General features: G+C 42.1%; 1 protein-coding gene across 1 annotated transcript in view; it reads left to right on the top strand.

Moving 5' to 3' along the window:
* LOC126091108 (phospholipase B1, membrane-associated-like) overlaps positions 1–20,964 on the top strand; it is a 169,370-nt gene that overhangs the window by 42,898 nt on the left and 105,508 nt on the right. The window lies entirely within an intron of this gene.

Below are 20,964 nucleotides of genomic sequence, written 5' to 3'. Positions count from 1 at the left end.
TGTGAGAATAAGATTAACGTACCAAGACCAAAGGAACTTCAGATTGTCAATTGTAAATAGCATCCAGAATCAAGTTAAGTAATGTTTATGCTTATTATTATTTTAATAAATGTGTGTGAAAATTAATCAATTTCTGTTTACAGCTGGTCACCGTCAATCTGCTACTCTAAGCGTGCAAGTGGCATTTCTATCGTCTGACCTAAAGGCAGAAGATAAACACGCCACGATAAGACCACGAGACATATTGCTGACACTCGCCTACTTCGTTAGAGTGACAAGTCAAATAATCTGATGGTGTGTGTACTGAAAGTCTTACAGTACGCACACTACAATATTTATTTATTATGACTAAAGAAATACAGTTCAGTCAGTTTTAGAAATTTTTGACAAAAATTATGAAAACTATGAAAGGTTGCTTACAAGCTACATTGCCAGCAGTAGACCGCATTTATACATGTTATACAAAAAAAGTGTTTGCCAATAGCCTCAAGCAAAAGGTTTCCTGTACATGAATAATTTGATTTATAAACACATTCATGCACTCCTGCTGTGTAATAGAACTGTTTCATTTTCCCTTCTAGTTCTCCTTGCAATGGAATTTTTGGAAACAGTTCCTTTTTGGAACGAAGCACAATACTAGATTGCATTTTGAACACATGACTGTAGAAAATCCAGACGGACAATAACGACAACGACCTTTGGGACCGTATACAGGCCAATGCTCCATATTAACAAATCGGACATCTTGTGTAACAGTCGGAGCTGTTGGCTTCCTCCTCTTCTTTTGTGGTGGTGTTATGTCTATTGAGGGCCTTCCTACTTTCCTTTCCCTGAAAACATCAAACCATTGGCGATATCTGACCTGAATGACTTCAGTGAGGTCTTCTTGTCCAGAGATTCTCTTCGAAATACCAGCCAGGCATTTACAGCACTCAGATCTAGCATAAATCCAAATAATCTCATGTAACAACACCTAGTATTCATTGGTACTCTGTAGAGCTCTCTCAGCATACCAGCAAGATCAACTCCTCCCATATGCTTGTTGTACTGACGTACAATACTGGGACAGGGCACATCAATTCTTGTTTTTTCATTGCTGTCCCATCTTTTTACTGTTGAGAGTGGATGGACACCACAAAATGAGCTTGCAAGTCTCACGATTTTATTGTTTTGAATATCCACCGTAAGCATATGTAATATACTAATGACAGATGTCCCAACTATGGGCATTGTTGCTCACAGACAACGTAAAAGTTTTATACTATTTATGTAATTCAAAACAATATTAGATTGAAATATTTCTGCTGTAAACCCACCTCTGGGTATTTCTGGAAGAAAATCTGCTAAGATTACTGCCAATTTCTTGAAATCCACTCTTTCAGAACCAAAATAAGACACTCCTATTGCTCACACGAGATGATCTCTGTAACCCCACTGCACAAGCTGCCATCTCGTGTGGAAAACCTTGAACTATTACAACAACTGGCATTCGCAGTGTGTAAAGGTACGTTGCCTGGAGGCAACAATGCCAGTAAAAGGCACTGGGGAGTGTTTGTTGTCCCATAAGGCCAACGTAATTTGATGTTGCTTGAGAGCAACTCTGCCAAATAAAGGGTTAAAAAACACAGGTCCAGGCTGTGATGGCTTCAGTTACACAGCTTGAAGCTGCAGTGGATGGGCATCACTGTTGTGGGGCGGCAGTGAAGATCCAGCAGACTTTCAGCACGTCCGATCGGTCCTCACCGGTGGCCAGCCCAGTTACTGCTCGCACTGAGGTTGACCGCTCACCCGTGGTCCAGTGGGAGGTCGCCACGGGGCGAGGCAGGCGGCGAAAGGCTATCCAGAGGGCTGCACATAGGCTTCCCGGGTTAGTCTGACACATATGTTCTGGGTGCTATCTGTGGCCGACACTGTCACATAGCCAGATGCAGTCGCCTATCCTGTTTCAGAGGAGCCTATGAGCCTGCAAGACCCGGGCATTCACAGAGCAAGGGATTCTTGGTAGATTGGAGCTCCAATGTTAAGCCCCTTATAGAGCCCCTTAGGGATATGGCTGCCAAGAATAGAAAGAAAGCCAATGTGCACTCCATGTGCATAACGGATGGAGTCATTCCAGTCGTGAAACGGGTCCTTCCGGATGCCATGAAGAGCACAGGGTGCAGCCAAGTGGCTCACGTCGGTACCAGTGATGTGTGTCACTTTGGATCGGAAGAGATTCTCTCTGGATTGAGCGGTTAAGAGAAGTGGTAAAGGGTGCCAATCGTGCTTGCAAGATCAAAGCAGCCCTCACCATTTGCAGCATAGCCGACAGGACCGATTGCGGACCTCTGGTACAGAGCAGAGTGGATGGTCCGAATCAGAGGCTCAGACGGTTCTGCTACGGGTAGGCTGTAGATTCCTCGACTTGCGCCATATGGTGGTTGTGTTTAAGGTTCTGTTGAATAGGTCAGGAGTCCGCTATACACAGGAGGCGGCTATACAGGTAGAAGGGGCTGTGTGGCGTGGACTGTCGGTTTTTTGGTTAGAGGGTCTAGGGAAAACAAAAAAGGGCTCCAGCACAAAGGGTGCAGGCCGAACGCAGGAAGAACATAGATACAGGAACCGTCGATATAACTGTTTAAATTGTCATAGTTGTGTTGGGAAAGTACCAGGGCTTCAAGCGCTAATAGAAAGCATCGATCCTCAAATCGTTACAGGCATTGAAAGCCGGCCAAAGCCGGAGATAAGTTCAGCCGAAATTTTTGCGAAAGGATAGGTTAAACACAGTTGGCGATGGCGTTTTTGTTGCTGTTAGAAGTAGTTTAGACTGTCGCGAAACGGAAGTATAGTTCCCGTGTGTTAATATGGGCAGAGGTTATTCTTGGCAACCGGAATAAAATAATAATTGGATTATTTTACCGACCTCCCAATTCAGACGATACACTTGATGAACGTTTCAAAGAAAAATTGAGTTCAATTTCAAAACCGTAACGTGCTTATAGAATTATAGTTGGTGATGACTTTAATTTACCCTCGAATATGTTGGCGAAAATAAATCTTTAATTCCGGAGATACGAATGAAACATCATCAGAAATTGTGCTAAATGCATTTTCTGAAAGTAATTTCGAGTAGTTGGTTCATGAGGCCACACGAGTAGTAAACAGTTGTGGAAACACACTTGACCTCTTGTTGTTGTTGTTGTGGTCTTCAGTCCAGAGACTGGTTTGATGCAGCTCTCCATGCTACCCTATCCTGTGAAAGCTTCTTCATCTCCCAGTACTTACTGCACCCTAATCCTTCTGAATCTGCTTAGTATATTCATCTCTTCGTCTCCCTCTACGATTTTTACCCTCCACACTTCCCTCCAGTACTAAATTGGTGATCCCTTGATGTCCTTGATGTCTCACAACGTGTCCTACCAACCGATCCCTTCTTCTAGTCAAGTTGTGTCACAAATCTCTCTTCTCCCCAATACTGTTCAGTACCTCCTCATCAGTTACGTGATCTACACATCTAATCTTCAGCATTCTTTCTTAGCAACAAATAATCCTGACCTAATAACGAGCATCAAAACGGATACTGGAATTAGTGAAAACAGCGTTGTTGTATCGAGATTGAATACTCTAACCCCCAAATCCTCCAAGAATAGACAAAAAAATATACCTATTGAAAAAAGCAGATAAAAATTCACTTGACGCCTTCTTGAGACACAGTCTCCACTCCTTCCAAATTAACAATGTAAGTGTAGACCAGATGTGGCTTGAATTCAAATAAACAATATTGGCAGAAATTGAAAGATTTATACCAAAGAAATTAACTAACAACGGAGCAGATCCTCCTTGGAACACAAAAAGGATCAGAACACTGTTGCGGAAACAACGAGGAAAACATCGCAAATTTAAACGGACGCAAAATCTCCAAGACCGGGGACCTTTCACAGAAGCTCGAAATTTAGCGCGGACTTCAGTACGAGATGATTACAACAGTTTCCTAAACGAAACTTTGTCTCGACACCTGGCAGAAAATCCAGAGAGATTGTAATGTATGCTAGCGGAAAGACACAATCAATGCCTTCTCTGCGCAATAGCAATGAAAATACTATAGACGTCATTGTTGACAAAGCAGAGTTACTAAACACAGCCTTCCGAAATTTGTTCACCAGAGGAGACGCAGTAAATATTCCAGAACTCGAATGAAGAACAGCTGCCAACATGAGTAACATGGAAGTAGATATTCTCGGAGCAGTGAAGAAAATTAAATCACTTAACAAAGCCGGACGAAGTGGCCGAGCGGTTCTAGGCGCTTAAGTCTGGAACCGAGCGACCGCTACGGTCGCAGTTTCGAATCCTGCCTCGGGCATGGATGTGTGTGATGTCCTTAGGTTAGTTAGGTTTAAGTTCTAGGGGACTGGTGACCTCAGAAGTTAAGTCGCATAGTGCTCAAAGCCATTTGAACCACTTAACAAAAGCAAGTGTTCTGGTCCACACTGTATACCAGTCAGGCTCCTTGCAGAGTATGCTGATACAATAGCTCCTTTCTTAACAACCGTATGCAAGCGTTCGCTCGGCGAAAGATCCGTAACCAAAGACTGGAAAGTTACGCAGGTAACGTCAATATTCAAGAAAGGTAGTAGGAGTAATCCACTAAATTACAGGTCGCTATCATTATCGTCGATATGCAACAGGATTTTGGAACACATATTGTGTTCGAACACTAAGAACTACCTCGAAGAAAATGGTCCATTGACACGCAGTCAACACGGATTTAGAAAACATCGTTATTGTGAAACACAACTGGCTCTTTACTCACACGAAGTGTTGAGTGCCATTGAAAGGGATTTCGAAGTGTTTGCGTATTTCTAGATTTTCAGAAGGCTTTTGACACTGTACCACACAAGCGTCTCGTAATGAAATTGCGTGATTATGTAATATCGTCCCAGTTATGTGACTGCATTCGTGATTTCCTGTCACAGAGGTCACAATTCGTAGAAACTGACGGAATGTCATCGAATGAAACAGAAGTAATTTCTGATTTATGGCGTTCCCCAAGGTAGTGTTATAGGCCCTTTGCTGTTGCTCATCTATATAAACGTCCGCGGCTCGTGATCTTGCGGTAGCTTTCTCGCTTCCCGCGCACGGGGTCCCGGGTTCGATTCCCGGCGGGGTCAGGGATTTTCTCTGTCTCGACATGACTGGGTGTTGTGTGTCTTTCATCATCATCCTCATTCACTCGCAAGTCGCCGTAGTGGCGTTAAAGAAGTTGTGGAGCGGCGGCCGAACCGCCCCGCGAGGGGTCTCCCGGCCACCAATGCCATACGCTCATTGTTATCTATATAAATGATTTAGGGGACAATCTGAGCAACCGTCTTAGGTTGTGTGCAGATGACTAGTAAAGTCATGAAAAGATCAAAACGAATTGCAAAACCATTTAGAAAAGATATCTGTTTGTTGCGAAAATTGGAAACTGACCCTGAATAACGAAAAGTGTGACGTCATCCACAAGATGTAACGTGCGCATTGGGCACACAATACTCATTAAAGCCTGTACTATGGTAAGTGAGCGGGGTTCACCTTACGAGACAGGATTTTCGTATAGATATTGACCGCGTGTACCCGAATGGTGGCAAATCAGACACCCACTCTGTAATAACAATGATCCGTCAAGTAAGTTCAAAATGCAATTACACGTCAGTATGTACCAAAAACAACACCGAAGATGCTACTAATTTGATAATAATACGGTCGCCAGCCTAATTAGGCATTAACTGAGTTTCTTCCCTGTACAAGTTGATGTATATTCATGCAAAACAACACGTAGTAACACTGTATAATATAATAAAATTTTAGAACCAGAAAATCTATTGAACTGATGGTTTCACGTTCCTTACTGATATGGAAAAACCATGAATACATAACACTACACTATAATGTATACTACAAAGCTTCGTACTGTCTATTGATCTGATTAAACTCGGGCATAGGTTACCCTAGAAATAGCACTTTCGAGCCACACACAAAATGTCAGTTTTGATAAAGATAAAACACTGATAAATTTTGACTTATATATTGACTTTAACTTTTGCTGGTCAAACCAATGCGGAACACTTCAGAATTCAAATGAATAAAAAGGGGGGGGGGGGACCCTGAAACTGTTATGATCACTATATTAAAAAAATTGATTACTGAAATTATCATGCGCTCAAGATTTCCAGTATATGAGTTACTACTCTTTTTATCTTATTTACTTCTCATTTAAATACCTTTATATCTGTCTCGAAATAATTAAACTTCATTACTATATCAATATTAAAGTTATCTTTCAACTTCGTTAGACCTTCGTTATTCATTTACTAGTTCATTAACAAAACAGTTCTTTAAACACCATTCTAATATAACTAGGTCTGCAAGTAATTATTATTAACACAAAATTTAATTTTTAAATTCGGGACACTCGGATTGCACAACATTTGGAAAGGACCCTGCCTAGGTTAGTTGTGAGGATAATTAAATGAGGGGAAAGTTCTGGTAAAATTTAGGTTATTATTGAACAGTTCACTCTATGGTCCATACGCTTACAGTACTAAAAGTTTCAACCTGCTTGTATCGATGCGGCGGTTGGCGGGCGGCGAGATGGCGAGGCACAGAGCACACATACAACCACAGCTATGGCTCTTGACGTTTCGGCACTTTAATTCTTCATAGCGTCGCAATACTTTTCCATTTAGTGCCTATGGAATTTTGCCATGCTGTGCGGGCGTTGGAACGGCATACTCGAGGCTCAGTGAAACTACGTCTTCCAGGAGAGCCTCCTCGCTCCAGAACGTGTTGCTCAGACCAGTGCCAAACTCCAACAACTACTGCTGAGCCCGTTGTGCCGTGCAGCGCCCGCGCGCATTTTCCCGCGCTCGCCTGCTATCCACCTTTTACCGCTCCCTTACAGACAGGGTATTCACCCGAGGTTTTGCATTCTACATATCCTAACACATTGCCTACGTATGGACCAGACGTACAGTTACAATTTTAAACATCTTACAACAGTCTCAACATTTGTTACATTTCAATTCTATTACAATATTGCTTGACATTTGACATATACATTAATATTCACATTGAAAATTGTTTACAGTTTTCTTAACACAATGGCATGAAACAAAAAAGAAATGAAATCAGAACATCAATTACACTAATTTACCGAAAAATCAGATGGAAAAAATTTTTACTTATATGTACAATAGTACAGCGTCGTTGTTGTTACAAAGAGTGCTAAAAAAATCCGTTAAACTTCGGTTAGACGATAAATCAGTCAAATCTAAGGGCCGTAAATTCAACTAAACAGCTAGAAATTACAATTACGAAGAACTTAAATGGGAAGGAATAAGTAGAAAATGTTGTGGGTAGCACTAACCAAAGACTGCGTTTTATTGGTAGGACACTTCAAAAAAAGTTAACAGATCTACTAATGAGACTGCCTACGCTACCCTTGTCCGCCCTCTTTTAGAATACTGCTGCGCGGTGTGGGATCCTTGCCAGATAGGATTAACGGACTACATCGAGAATGTTCAAAGAAGGGCAGCACGTTTTATGTTACCGAGAAATAGGGAGAGAGTGTCAGTGAAATGATACAGGATTTGGGACGGACGTCGTTAAAACAAAGGTGTTTCGGCGAAATCTTCTCACGAAATTTCAAGCACCAACTTTCTTCTTCGAATGCGAGAATGTTGTGTTGGCGCCGACCTACATAGGAAGAAACGATCATCATAATAAAATAAGGGAAATCAGAGCTCGTACCGAAAGATATAGGTGTTCGTTTTTTCCGCGCGCTGTACGAGATTGGAATAATAGAGGATTATTGAGAACGTGGTTCGACGAAACACTCTGCCAGGCTCTTAAATGTTATTTGCATAGTATCGATGTAGATGTAGCACGCGGTTCCCACAGTTTATGGTCCCCATATTGTTAGTTCATTCTCCCACAACTGTGGCGGCTAAGATACTAACTAATAAATGTTTCCAATTTATAGAATGACAATCCCCTACAGTTGCTAGTAATTTTCTAAATTTATTCCACGACCAGTTTCGAAATTTAAAGCTTTATCTTTGCAATGCACTAAGTGAGGTTGCGCAGGATGGTTTAGATACAGGGATCCTTGCGTGACAAGTCAATAGCTTTCCTGTAAAATTTTCCCTTACATAATTAATTGTGTGTTGCAGGAAGTACTTGCTTTCATTGGTAATTGAGCAACACAAACCAAGAGCTAATTTGACCAAATCTTTAAAACAACTGCAGCAACAGCAGTTATACAGCTTGATTTAATAAACTAGTAAAATTACTCAGAAATCTTTGAAGAGCTGATACCAGTAAAATTTTTAATTTAGATAGAACAAAAGGACTTCTAAACCTTTAACGGCAACCAATATTTTAAGACGAAAGACTAAAGGAATGTAAATAGGAAACAACTTAATACTAATGATTGTCGACCACTGAATGAGCTACTTGAAACCTGACCACACCATTGACAGTTACACAGAAAAAGAATTTTAGCGACAATTTCCTTGGACAGGAAAGTTTTACAAAACTTTAATTTCAATAATTGAGAAACTGACTCAGTTCAAAACAACTGAGAGTTTACCCAGGTCGCTGCCCAAAGTGCAGCGTCGCAACTTCCATGATCTGTCCAGACGTAAACACCTTCACCCAAATACTGGATTTGCGATTACCACGTTACTTTAACAACCTTTTCTCCTGGAGGCGGCCAACCAGACTGAAGTCACATGCACAGGGAAATACGCCGGTGAGCCACGCTCTGCGGCAGGGTACCTTACAATACAGACACTCGCAAGTAAACTTCTATAACAGAGAAAACCATATTACGCAGCATTGCTAAGGCAATCGTATAATCAAGACTTATTTTATTTATTTATTTTTTAACGTGACCCGCAATAACAGGCGAATGAACTGTGAATTAATTCAGAGGAAAACAATAATGCACAATTAAATACACAGTTAAATACTGTGATAACTGACTGCGGCAATGCCTGGCCGCACAATCGTGAAACTGGAAAATCATTCATTAAATCGCTTCACTTTAAATGCAAGCTGAGTTCCTACTTCCCTTAGGCTACTTTAAACTTCCGTAGCAGTGAGGTCGACCGAGCAGCTTTGACTAGAAGTTATCGAAACACAGTTCTCAAGACGGTACATGAATCAGTCTGTCTGGCAGTGCAACTGAATAGGCCGTAGCAACGCTGTCTTCATAGGAACTAGAGAACCTAGCTGATGCTCACCCGCTATGGATCAGCGGAAAGCCGTTAAGATCACGGTGCTCGGCTTGACGCGGCCACCACTCCCAGACCCACGCCCTCCTTCGGCCGTGCGTTGGTTGCTGTATACTACGGTGCACTGTCCGCCACGGTAGTTCAGCGTGTTCGGTCAGAGGGCTGCGTGCTCTCTGTGATAAGAAAAAGTGAGTCAAGGCATCAACGAATGACTAGAACATAAGTCTTGTGACGTCCGCCCAAACCAAACGCAACTAACTGTATCGAACAAAATAAGAGAAAAGAAAGTGGTCAGCGCGGCGGTCTGTCACGCTAAGGGGCCCCGGTTCGATTCCCGGATGGATTGGAGATTTTCTCCGCTCAGGGACTGGATGTTGCGTTGTCCTCATCATCATATCATCATTACCAGTGGAAGGCAACGGGAAACCACCACTGGAATCACTTCCCTAGACGCTCATGCGGTGGACCTCTCTGACGAGGCTTCCCCCATGACAAGATCTGCCGTAAGGCAGAACACAAAGTTAGTTAGTTACGGTGCACTTCCCCGACTATGACGGCAACATCAGTCACGTCCTCTCTCTCCGCAGGCTTCCGATGTAACCCGGAGCCAGCTCTGCTCTTGTTCGCGGCTTAAGAAGGCATTTTCATAATGCGCACATGCCCTCTGACCACAGTTAGTCGCTCCAAAGATTCTCAGCGTCGTTAACAACCGATAGGTCGGCAACGACAGTGTCAATCTTCAGGTGCAACCAAATAATTATGATAGCATAAATGTGTGGCGATCGGGCCAATCATGTATGGGAGACCACAGCCACGCAAAAAAAAAAAAAAAAAAAAAAAAAAAAAAAAAAAAAAAAAAAAAAAAAAAAAGTGTTCGCACTTTCGTGCCAAGCGGGCGCTGTGATTGCTGGTACTACGCTGGTCCCATGTGTTTGTTTAACTTGGGTGTGATACCCAATGAGTGACTGCCCCGACCACCACACATTTATGTTTTCATAATTATTTGGTGGCACCTGAAGATGAAGTTTTAAGCTTCGAAACGGGTCGTGGGATTAATTTAGAAAACTGCTAGCAACGGAAGCGGATTTTTATTCTATAAATACGCCCCTCAGCTGTGGATGTCCACATGATCAAAACATTTTTCGATCTTTCATCCGCGACAAGTAGAAAAATATTCACGAGCTTTCAGAAGGGTGCTCTCCTGCAGGAGAGCTTCTGTAAAGTTTGGAAGGTAGGACACGAGGTACTGGCAGAAGTGAATCTGTGAGGACGGGGCGTGAGTCGTGCTTGGGCAGCTCAGACGGTAGAGCACCTGCCCGCGAATGGCAAAGGTCCCGAGTTCGAGTCTTGCTCCAGAACACAGTTTTAATCTTCCAGGAAGTTTCATGTACCATTCGTGTTCGTTGGAGTTCATCCCGGGTGACCTGGGTGACCAAATCATTCGCTCGGACTGTCCAGAATGATCTTCAAACCAATCGCGAACAACTGTGCCCAGTGACATGGCGCATTGTCATCTGTAAAAATTACATCGTTGTTTGCGGACAAGTAGAGGTGATGATGTTTGGTTTGTGGGGCGCTCAACTGCGTGGTTATCAGCGCCCGTACAACTATCCAATCTTTGCTCAGTCCAATTTCGCCTCTTTCCTGGATGATGATGAAATGATGAGGACAACACAAACACCCAGTCATCTCGAGGCAGGCGAAAATCCCTGACCCCGCCGGGAATCGAACCCGGGACCCCTTGCTCGGGAAGCGAGAATGCTACCGCGAGACCACGAGCGGCGGACTTGCGGACAAGTAGCCGACCACACCCCTTTCAGTAAATGATCGGTTCAGTTGGACCAGAGGACACAGTCCATTCCATATAAACACAGCGCACACCATTATGGAGGCATCATCAGCTTGCACAGTGCCTTTTTCACAACTTGCATCCATGTCTTCGTCATGTCTGTGTCACACTCGAAGTCTACCATCAGCTGTTACCATCTAAAATCGGGACTCATCTGACCAGATCACGGTTTTTCACTCTTGTAGGGTCCAACCGATATGGTCACGTGCTCAGTAGAGGCGCTGCAGGCGATGTCGTGTGGTTAGCAAAGGCACTCTCATCGGTCGTCTGCCGGCCGAAGTGGCCGTGCGGTTAAAGGCGCTGCATTCTGGAACCGCAAGACCACTACGGTCGCAGGTTCGAATCCTGCCTCGGGCATGGATGTTTGTGATGTCCTTAGGTTAGTTAGGTTTAACTAGTTCTAAGTTCTAGGGGACTAATGACCTCAGCAGTTGAGTCCCATAGTGCTCAGAGCCATTTTCGTCGGTCGTCTGCTGCCACAGCCCATTAACGCCAAATTTCGCCGCAGTGGATACGTTGGTCGTACGTCCCACATTGATTTCTGCGGTTCACGCAGTGTTGCTCGTCTATTAACGCTGACAACTCGACTTCAACGCCGCCGCTCTCGGTTGTTAAGTGAGGGCCGCCGGCCACTGTGTTGTCCGTGGCGTGACGTAATGCCTTAAATTTGGTATTTTCGGCACACTCTTGACATTGTGGATCTCTAAATATTCAATTCCCGAAAGATTTAATAAATGGAATGTTCCATGCGTCTATCTGCACTACCATTCCGCGTTCACAGTCTATTAATTCCTGTCGTGCTGTCATAATCACGTGGGAAACATTTTCGCTTGAATCACCGGAATACAAATTACAACTCTGCCTATGCACGCCCTTTTATACCTCGTGCAGGCGATAGTATCGCCATCTGTATACGTGCATATCGCTGTCCTACGACTTTTGTCACTCGGTGTATAGTGAATGTCCGGAATTAAAATTTTAAAATGTTGTCATAATCTACTCATAAAGGAAGGATGATCGTACCTTAAAGCTTAACGCAATAAGTCGAGTATTACACTCATAAATCGTGTACATGTTTTGAGGCAGAAAAACTCAGGACGCGTAAATTACCCAGGCAATATTAATCAAGTACTTGAGGATGAAAGCACTTAGCGACTTCCATCAAACTTTACACATAATGTCAAACCTTTACGAAACTTTTCCCTTTATGAACCTTTACGAAACTTTTTACTACGATTCACTTCTGTAAATGAGTCGTTATGCAGCCCAATGTTCACAGCTTCGCACGTATATTAGAGAATTATTGTTGCTCTGTGTTTGTGTGTAGCTAAATACCCTTTATAGATTTTGGCGACTGCTGCCTTACAAGAAAAAAAGAAAAAAAAGTCTAGTAAACATGTGCTCTAAAATCAATGCCTCAAAAGCTGTGAGCACTTGTTCATCTTAGACACTGTGAAACACATCTCGTCTACTACAAGCTCTTTGCTTTCCACATTTTGGAAGGAGATAATACAGTCCAAAACAATAAAAAACACGTCCAACAAACACGGGCTCAAAGGCGCATACGTTAAGAGGTAGGAGCACTTGTTCAATAGAAGAGATGTGTTTTACAGTAGGAAAGATGAGAAAGAACTAAGGTCTCTTAGAGTATGGATTTTAGAGCACATGTTTACCGGATATTTTTTTATGTTTTGATTCACATTCCCTCCTCCCGAAATATGGAAACAAAGAACTTGTAGTAGATGTGTTTGACGGCATCAAAGATGAAAAATTGTTCATAGCTCTTAAGGTATGCGTTTTACAGCCCATGTCATATTTTATGTTGTTTTGATTTAAGGAACGTATCCTCAAAGTCTGTAAAGAGAGTCCAGTTACCATCAGTTATAAATAAATTTATTGAATCGTTTAAACCCATGACAATCTATAAAGCGATTTCAGATATAGAACGGATTTGTCATCAAGGGAAAGGACGCTCTGCATGGTTAAGTGTAAACAGTATACGGTCGAATATGTGTGCAACTTTACTATGGAGCCATACGCAATATTTTCGGTTATCCGTAACGATGGCAAGCGAGATTCGAAGAAAATTGGTATAGTGCATGCTGTACAAGCTACGACCGGTACATAAAGTGAAACCCAGTGAATCACTTTTGTTAGTGTTTATGACCATTTCTACATAGGATGAGTGGTCAGTGGACTGAATCGTGACTGATGAATTGTCAGCTAATTTGTCCGGAAATGTCAGTAGGAATAAATTTGCACATGGGGATTTGAGAAATACTACTTTTCTTTGGTCTTATACTGGCCTGCATTTCTTCGCCAAGTTTACAGGTGCTGAGTACATGAATATATCGGAATAATAGTGAGTATATGAATATATCGGAATAATACCTAATGACGTAACTCAAGGAATTGGATGAGGTACAGCTGAAACCTAGAAATTTATGCTTATACTTCTAGTTATGTAACATTTCATTGTAACACTCTTATTACATCATTTTTCACCATAATACTCCGAACGTAGAATATGAGGTTCTAATTGTGATTTCCGAGTAATCTTTAAGCTTTGTGGCCTGGATGCTGTGAAATGAACAGAATATGGCTGTGCATCTTTGTGGATATTTAACGTGCCAGTACGATACAATGGAGGCACAGACTGTGCAGGTAAAGACTATTCCGAATGCAACAGGCTCAAAATAATAGGAAGTTTGACCTAGCACCTGTGACTGATAACTTTTCAACAATCAAGACTGCGAGACTGACCGACGTATAGAACGACTACATGCGGTTATCGATACCAATCTGACTCTATATAGAACAGTCCGAACAATAACTTATCGTGCTCCTGATGAATGCAATTCCATTCGCAGTGTTCCCTCGGAAAGTGGTTGAGATCGACCTGATTCACTGATCGGATAAAGGCCTGTCAGGGTAGAAACCATGACATTTATCTCCACTCCCTGTGCCTGAGGATCTTTTGAGGCCCACCGTTCCCTACTCCGTGTTACACGACTGCGAACGGTACATCCTCCTCTGTAGACACGCTGGAAAGTTCGCTTTGATACACCAACAAATCCGGAAAATGTGGTGATGGACGCTTCCAAACTGTAGCTCATTCCTGTGATTCTGTTGTCCGTCTTACTACCTAAGAACAGACTGACACATACAGACCACGTCAGCTATGAAGGACCAGATGGAAAGATAAGAACTCTACAGCATCTACAACACTTCGGCGCGACCACTGAGCTCTTTCGTAGTGTGACCAATACCTCGTGAACTGACGCCTGATACGCCTCTATGAAGTCACAAAATAATTTATAACTATTCACCAAATAATTTATAGCTATTATATTGTGATGTTTTTAGTGTATAATAAATAATGTGACTGACGCTAATTTCGGGATTATAGGAGCTAATTGACTTTCCAGCGTTTGCTGCCTAATAAAAAGAGCTTCACGACTTCTTGCTTTTCTGAAGCTAGCAAGCTGATGGCTTTTCTTGGATACTGGAGACGCTAGAACTAGAGTTGTAAAAGTACTGTACGCTACCGTAGACTATCATAAGTAAACGTAGACTACGGTAGTTTTCCTAGTAACTTCAGTCAGCTAAGATTATAACCGCTTTACAGTACTTTAGGCGTGCTGCATACATATTAGTCGTTAACTTACCTCCGATCCCTTTGTTTGCATGTATATTACATATATATTACTTTCCCCTAGAAACCAGAAGCGCTGAACCGCCTAGAAACAGAGAGGATATATAAAGAGCTACATAACGTACGAAACATTTTTGTTCTGCATGGATATCCCCCTCGACTGTTGCTTAAAAATATAGTAAAATTGGAATTATGGATGTAGAATTCAGGTTTTATAGGAAAATGTTGATTTGTAGAGTGGAATAGAGAGGCGTGTAGTAAAAATAAAAATACAGGTTTGTGATTTAGTTCTAGAAAATTCAATTACCTCAAAAAAGGCAAACTAAAAAAGAAATGCAAAACAATAACATATCGAACTTCGCTTCAATGCTTGGTCGAGCTTATACAAAACTTAGTTCTGTTATTCATAAACAGTTTTTCCACTTATCAATAATAAAAGGAAACTCCTGCCTTTAATGATGATGAAGAACGTTCTACTGCATACAAAATAATATCGATAATTCTATAATTTTTTATGTTTGTGTGTGTAAACTGCGCTTGCATCAAAAGTACTGGCTTTGGTACATAAAAGCGCGATCAGCTATTTTTATTAGATATTAAAATGCAATTTATATTTTCTAAGGGTATAAAATAACCAGTGAACTAACACTGATTGCTGTGTGCTTCTAATTACGTCCAACACAAACAAACAAACGAAAACAAAGGGAAGTCGTCGGCTTCCTGATTTTCTCTTACACAGTTATGTTTCTTTTCCTACCGGTCTTACCAATACTTACGGTAATCGTACAATTTACTACGTCAATTACGTACTGCAGCAAAACTACCAAACCGAAGTTTTGGTAGAGCGCAACTCTAACAAGAACTATTGTAGGTGTAGAGAAGTCCTCCATCAGCAGTTTACCCAGCGTTACAGAGCAAAGTTTATGTTGATTTGTCACTACGAGCACCAAGGTCTCGAGGAGAGGACAGCAATTGCTCTTACTCACTGTCTAGGCTTCACAAGTGCTTATATCTGAATAAAGGGAGACTTAACAAGCAGCTGGACGCTCAAGTAGCGATGACGACGTTCCCAGGAACATCTATTTGGCTGCTTCACTCTGAATAGGAAATAAGATACGTAATAAGAAGATCATAAACTGTGGCCTTGGATGAGGTAGCCTTCACCTTACGGATGATTATCTTAAAGTTACGAGTCATCGCATGGACAATCTAAACAGTTTTACTGGGAGTACCCAACTACAACCATTTACGTGCAGTAATTTCCTAGGACTAACTTTCAGTATTATCGACACTTTCATCAATCTTGTCAATTTTGAGACGGTCGGGTTGCTAGGCTGGTAAGTGATAAGCAGCTGGATGAAAAAATTGATACAGTACCAGTTACTTCATTTAACAACAAGATCAAAGTTAAAAATTAACACGAAGTTTTAGCTCTCTTGATGGTCCAGACGCACACTTTAGAAAAGCAGTTTACACCCTGTTAAATTTTCCGCTCTGGCAAACACTCAGAATAAAGAGGGAACAAGCAATAAAATATGAAAAATAATTGTAACTATTAGCCGCTTTAAACAGCAATAGAATAAAGAAACACAGTAAGTAAATAAGCGCCTTGACGGCGACCAATGCGTTTAAATACAATTTTAAAACAACTGCAATTAGCAGCACATCTTAGTCGGCAGCCGAGATAAACAAAATTTTAAAAAAATCGAATTTGCCAACTACCTGTGACAGCTAGGCTAAAACAAGAAACATCAAAATCTAACAATTCGCCTCAAGCAGCTCTTGAACAGAAAGCATTAGGAAACAAGGCCACTAGGCTAACTTTTAGGACTTTAAATTTCTTACAGTGGCAATGCCCAAAACAGACGCTTTCTGTAACATACCAAAAGTTGTTACTCTTTTAAATACAACTTAGACAGACACACAGAATTAAATTTGGACTTAAATATATGAAGAAAATAAAATATTAATCTTCAGATATTAAAATAAAGAAAGTAAAAATTACACCAAAGAGCAGCCTTTAAACAGCCATCAGTGTGAGGGGTTACAAAAGCATAAATACCATGTAAGGCCAAAGTTGCATGGAACAAGTGAAAAGTCAAGTGATAATAATCGTGAGCAGTACTTCTGTCAGTGGCACCGACGGCACGCAATTTTTTGTACAATGTAAACACAAATAAAACAGATTACATACGGACAATGTCAAACTCGCCGGTCTACACCATGTATACTGTCAAGGTAATCCTCCGCCAAATGTGAGGCAGAACTATCTATAAAAATTTAACAAGAAGTAACACACTTGCTCTTTACAAGAACATAACATAACCAATGCGCCCACACCGGTCGGGACCACACAAAATTATACCACAATGTGTCCCTATAATCCGTACAGCAAAACGTTATGTAGAACACAGAGCTGTTCCATAATTTTCCTCCCTATCTCGCAATGGTTGTGAAGCAGATGCTCACCTTAGTTTCCACTTAGTTCCTGGGTGAAATTAAGACCGAGCATACTCAGGGATACAACCAGTGACTCGCCGTTGCCCAATCAGGAAGCAAACAGCCACTTCCAACGGCATAGCCGCCTCGTTGACGGGAAACGAGTCCGCCTCATACACCAAACGGACCCAGCTGCCGAATACAGCCCCTCGGCCATAACATTATGTTAGCGAAATATCACCCACAAGTAACAGTACTGCTGTGGATGAACAACCAACCATTCACCGTGGGTCATACGCGGGTGTTTATCCTCGCGAAGCGCTACATCGCTGCCCATTAGCGGGACGCCTCAGTCGTGTGTCTCAGGCTATGGGTCATAGACGTAACTATAGAGGTTCAGGTGTCGATTCATTCCCTTATATTTGTGTGAATCCTACGCCGGAGAGTCTCTGTAGACCACATGATAGAGGTACTGACAGACTGTGTGGTCAACACTATTTATAAGAGTTTAGAGGATGTGCAGAAAAATGGTTCAAATGGCTCTGAGCACTATGGGACTTAACATCTGAGGTCATCAGTCCCCTAGAACTTAGAACTACTTCAACCTAACTAACCTAAGGACATCACACACATCCATGCCCCAGGCAGGATTCGAACCTGCGACCGTAGCGATCACGCGGTTCCAGACTGAAGCGCCTAGAACCGCACGGCCACACCGGCCGGCGACGTGCAGAACCCACACAAATTTGGATCTATCTTTCACGACTTATGTGATTTGTCGTTACATGCTTTTAGCTGATGAATAATCATTGCTGTCTGAGCATGAAAGGTATACGAAACAGACGTTCCATTGATATAGAACAACCTTCAACTGATACATAAAAATTTAGAACTTACCAGTTTGTGTGGTATAATAGGCATTCATTTCAACTGGAAGATCATGCCTTCACACAAGATATAGTTTGTTGAAGGTGACGAACAGATATACCATTGGTGGAAGAAATAAGAACCAAGAAATTGCCTGATCAAAGCGAAATCGTATTTCAGCGGTCAGCGACCTGCATCGAATAGAGTAAATGTTACTTAGTCCCAATTTGCTAACTTACAAGTTTTTAATTACGATTATGATGGTAGTTCGCTGAATGAAGCTCAACTCCAGCCATCGGATGTGCAAAAAACTGTGTTTTGTGGTTTTCGTACCCTATAAGTCTCACTAGCTATTGTATCAAACAGTGAATTTCCCTATGTTTCCATACAGTTCGGTATAATCCAAAACATGTCTACATGTACAGCTACATGTTTACTCTGCAATTCACAACTAAGTTCCTGGGAGAGGGTTTATCAAACCAACGTCAAGCTATTTCTCTATCGACATGCGGGAAAAACGAGCACTTAAATCTTTCTGTGCGAGCTCTCATTTCTCTTACGTTATCATGATCACCAATTCTCCAACAGAATATGCTCGAAATCGGAAGAGAAAGGTGGTGACTGAAGTTTCACGAGACGGTCCTTCCGCAACGAAAGACGCATTTCTTTAATGATTACCACCCCAGTTCACGTATCAAGTCCGTGGCACTCTCTCCCCTACTTCGCCATTATTCAAAACGAAACGCGCTGCACGTCTTTGAATTCCTGGAAGTCCCCCGTCAGTCTCATTTGTCTATGTTCTACGCTCGAAGCTCTATTCTCTACAACAATTCCTCACGTCGCTCTGTGACTGTCAAGTATCACAACCTGCCGTAGAATTTGTAGAATACGATACGCTTTACCTGTCTTGAGTTGCCTCCTGAAGTTAAACAGTGGAGAACTACTACCGTTGCAATAACTTTGCATATTTGTGAGCGCACGCCTATCTACAGGTAGCACAAGTTCTCAAAGATGCATCTCGCATCTGTTATCACACAAAAGGGGAAAAATGATAAAGAGGACTGTGAAAGTACTTCAAAATGATCTTCACACTTTTCATTGTCAGTGATAACTTATTGCTATTCTACCTCAAGTAAAACTGAAATAAATTGCGATTTGGACTGTTACTTTTCATTGTCACATAAGGTACAACAGCTTAAATTCCAACACGTTGACACAATTTCTTGTATTTCGTTTGCTTTAATATTATGACGATGTCACATTAGCATTGAGTTTTGGAGCACAGATACTATTAAAATTTTGAAGACAAGCTAAATCCAAATTTTGAAGACAAGCCAGATTCCATTTTAAAATAATGTGAAACTGGTTTACACAGTTAAAAATCAGAGAAATATATTCCCCAGTTCAAGACTTGAAACACATTCAGTCTTTATTTGTACAGTTTTCTGATTGCTATACAGGGTTATTACAAATGATTGAAGCGATTTCACAGCTCTACGATAACTTTATTATTTGAGATATTTTCACAATGTTTTGCACACACATACAAAAACTCAAAAAGTTTTTTTAGGCATTCACAAATGTTAGTGATTCGGCAGACATCAAGCCGATAATCAAGTTCCTCCCACACTCGGCGCAGCATGTCCCCATCAATGAGTTCGAAAGCATCGTTGATGCGAGCTCGCAGTTTTGGCACGTTTTTTGGTAGAGGAGGTTTAAACACTGAATCTTTCACATAACCCCACAGAAAGAAATCGCATGGGGTTAAGCCAGGAGAGCGTGGTGGCCATGACATGAATTGCTGATCATGATCTCCACCACGACCGATCCATCGGTTTTCCAATCTCCTGTTTAAGAAATGCCGAACATCATGATGGAAGTGCGGTGGAGCACCATCCTGTTGAAACATGAAGTCGGCGCTGTCGGTCTCCAGTTGTGGCATGAGCCAATTTTCCAGCATGTCCAGATACACGTGTCCTGTAACGTTTTTTTCGCAGAAGAAAAAGGGGCCGTAAACTTTAAACCGTGAGATTGCACAAAACACGTTAACTTTTCGTGAATTGCGAATTTGCTGCACGAATGCGTGACGATTCTCTACCGCCCAGATTCGCACATTGTGTCTCTTCACTTCACCATTAAGAAAAAATGTTGCTTCATCACTGAAAACAAGTTTCGCACTGAACGCATCCTCTTCCATGAGCTGTTGCAACCGCGCCGAAAATTCAAAGCGTTTGACATTGTCATCGGGTGTCAGGGCTTGTAGCAATTGTAAACGGTAAGGCTTCTGCTTTAGCCTTTTCCGTAAGATATTCCAAACCGTCGGCTGTGGTACGTTTAGCTCCCTGCTTGCTTTATTCGTCGACTTCCGCGGGCTATGCGTGAAACTTGCCCGCACGCGTTCAACCGTTTCTTCGCTCACTGCAGGCCGACCCGTTGATTTCCCCTTACAGCGGCATCCAGAAGCTTTAAACTGCGCATACCATCGCCGACTGGAGTTAGCAGTTGGTGGATCTTTGTTGAACTTCGTCCTGAAATGTCGTTGCACTGTTATGACTGACTGATGTGGTGCATTTCAAGCACGACATACGCTTTCTCGGCTCCTGTCGCCATTTTGTCTCACTGCGTTCTCGAGCGCTCTGGCGGCAGAAACCTGAAGTGCGGCTTCAGCCGAACAATACTTTATGAATTTTTCTACGTATCTGTAGTGTGTCGTGACCATATGTCAATGAATGGAGCTACAGTGAATTTTTGAAATCGCTTCAATCATTTGTAATACACTCCTGGAAATGGAAAAAAGAACACATTGACACCGGTGTGTCAGACCCACATACTTGCTCCGGACACTGCGAGAGGGCTGTACAAGCAATGATCACACGCACGGCACAGCGGACACACCAGGA

Source organism: Schistocerca cancellata, chromosome 1, assembly GCF_023864275.1.
Source record: "Schistocerca cancellata isolate TAMUIC-IGC-003103 chromosome 1, iqSchCanc2.1, whole genome shotgun sequence".
In the NCBI taxonomy this organism is placed as follows: domain Eukaryota; kingdom Metazoa; phylum Arthropoda; class Insecta; order Orthoptera; family Acrididae; genus Schistocerca; species Schistocerca cancellata.
Note: the sequence above shows the minus strand (reverse complement) of the source record. Positions and strands in the feature narration are given on the sequence as shown.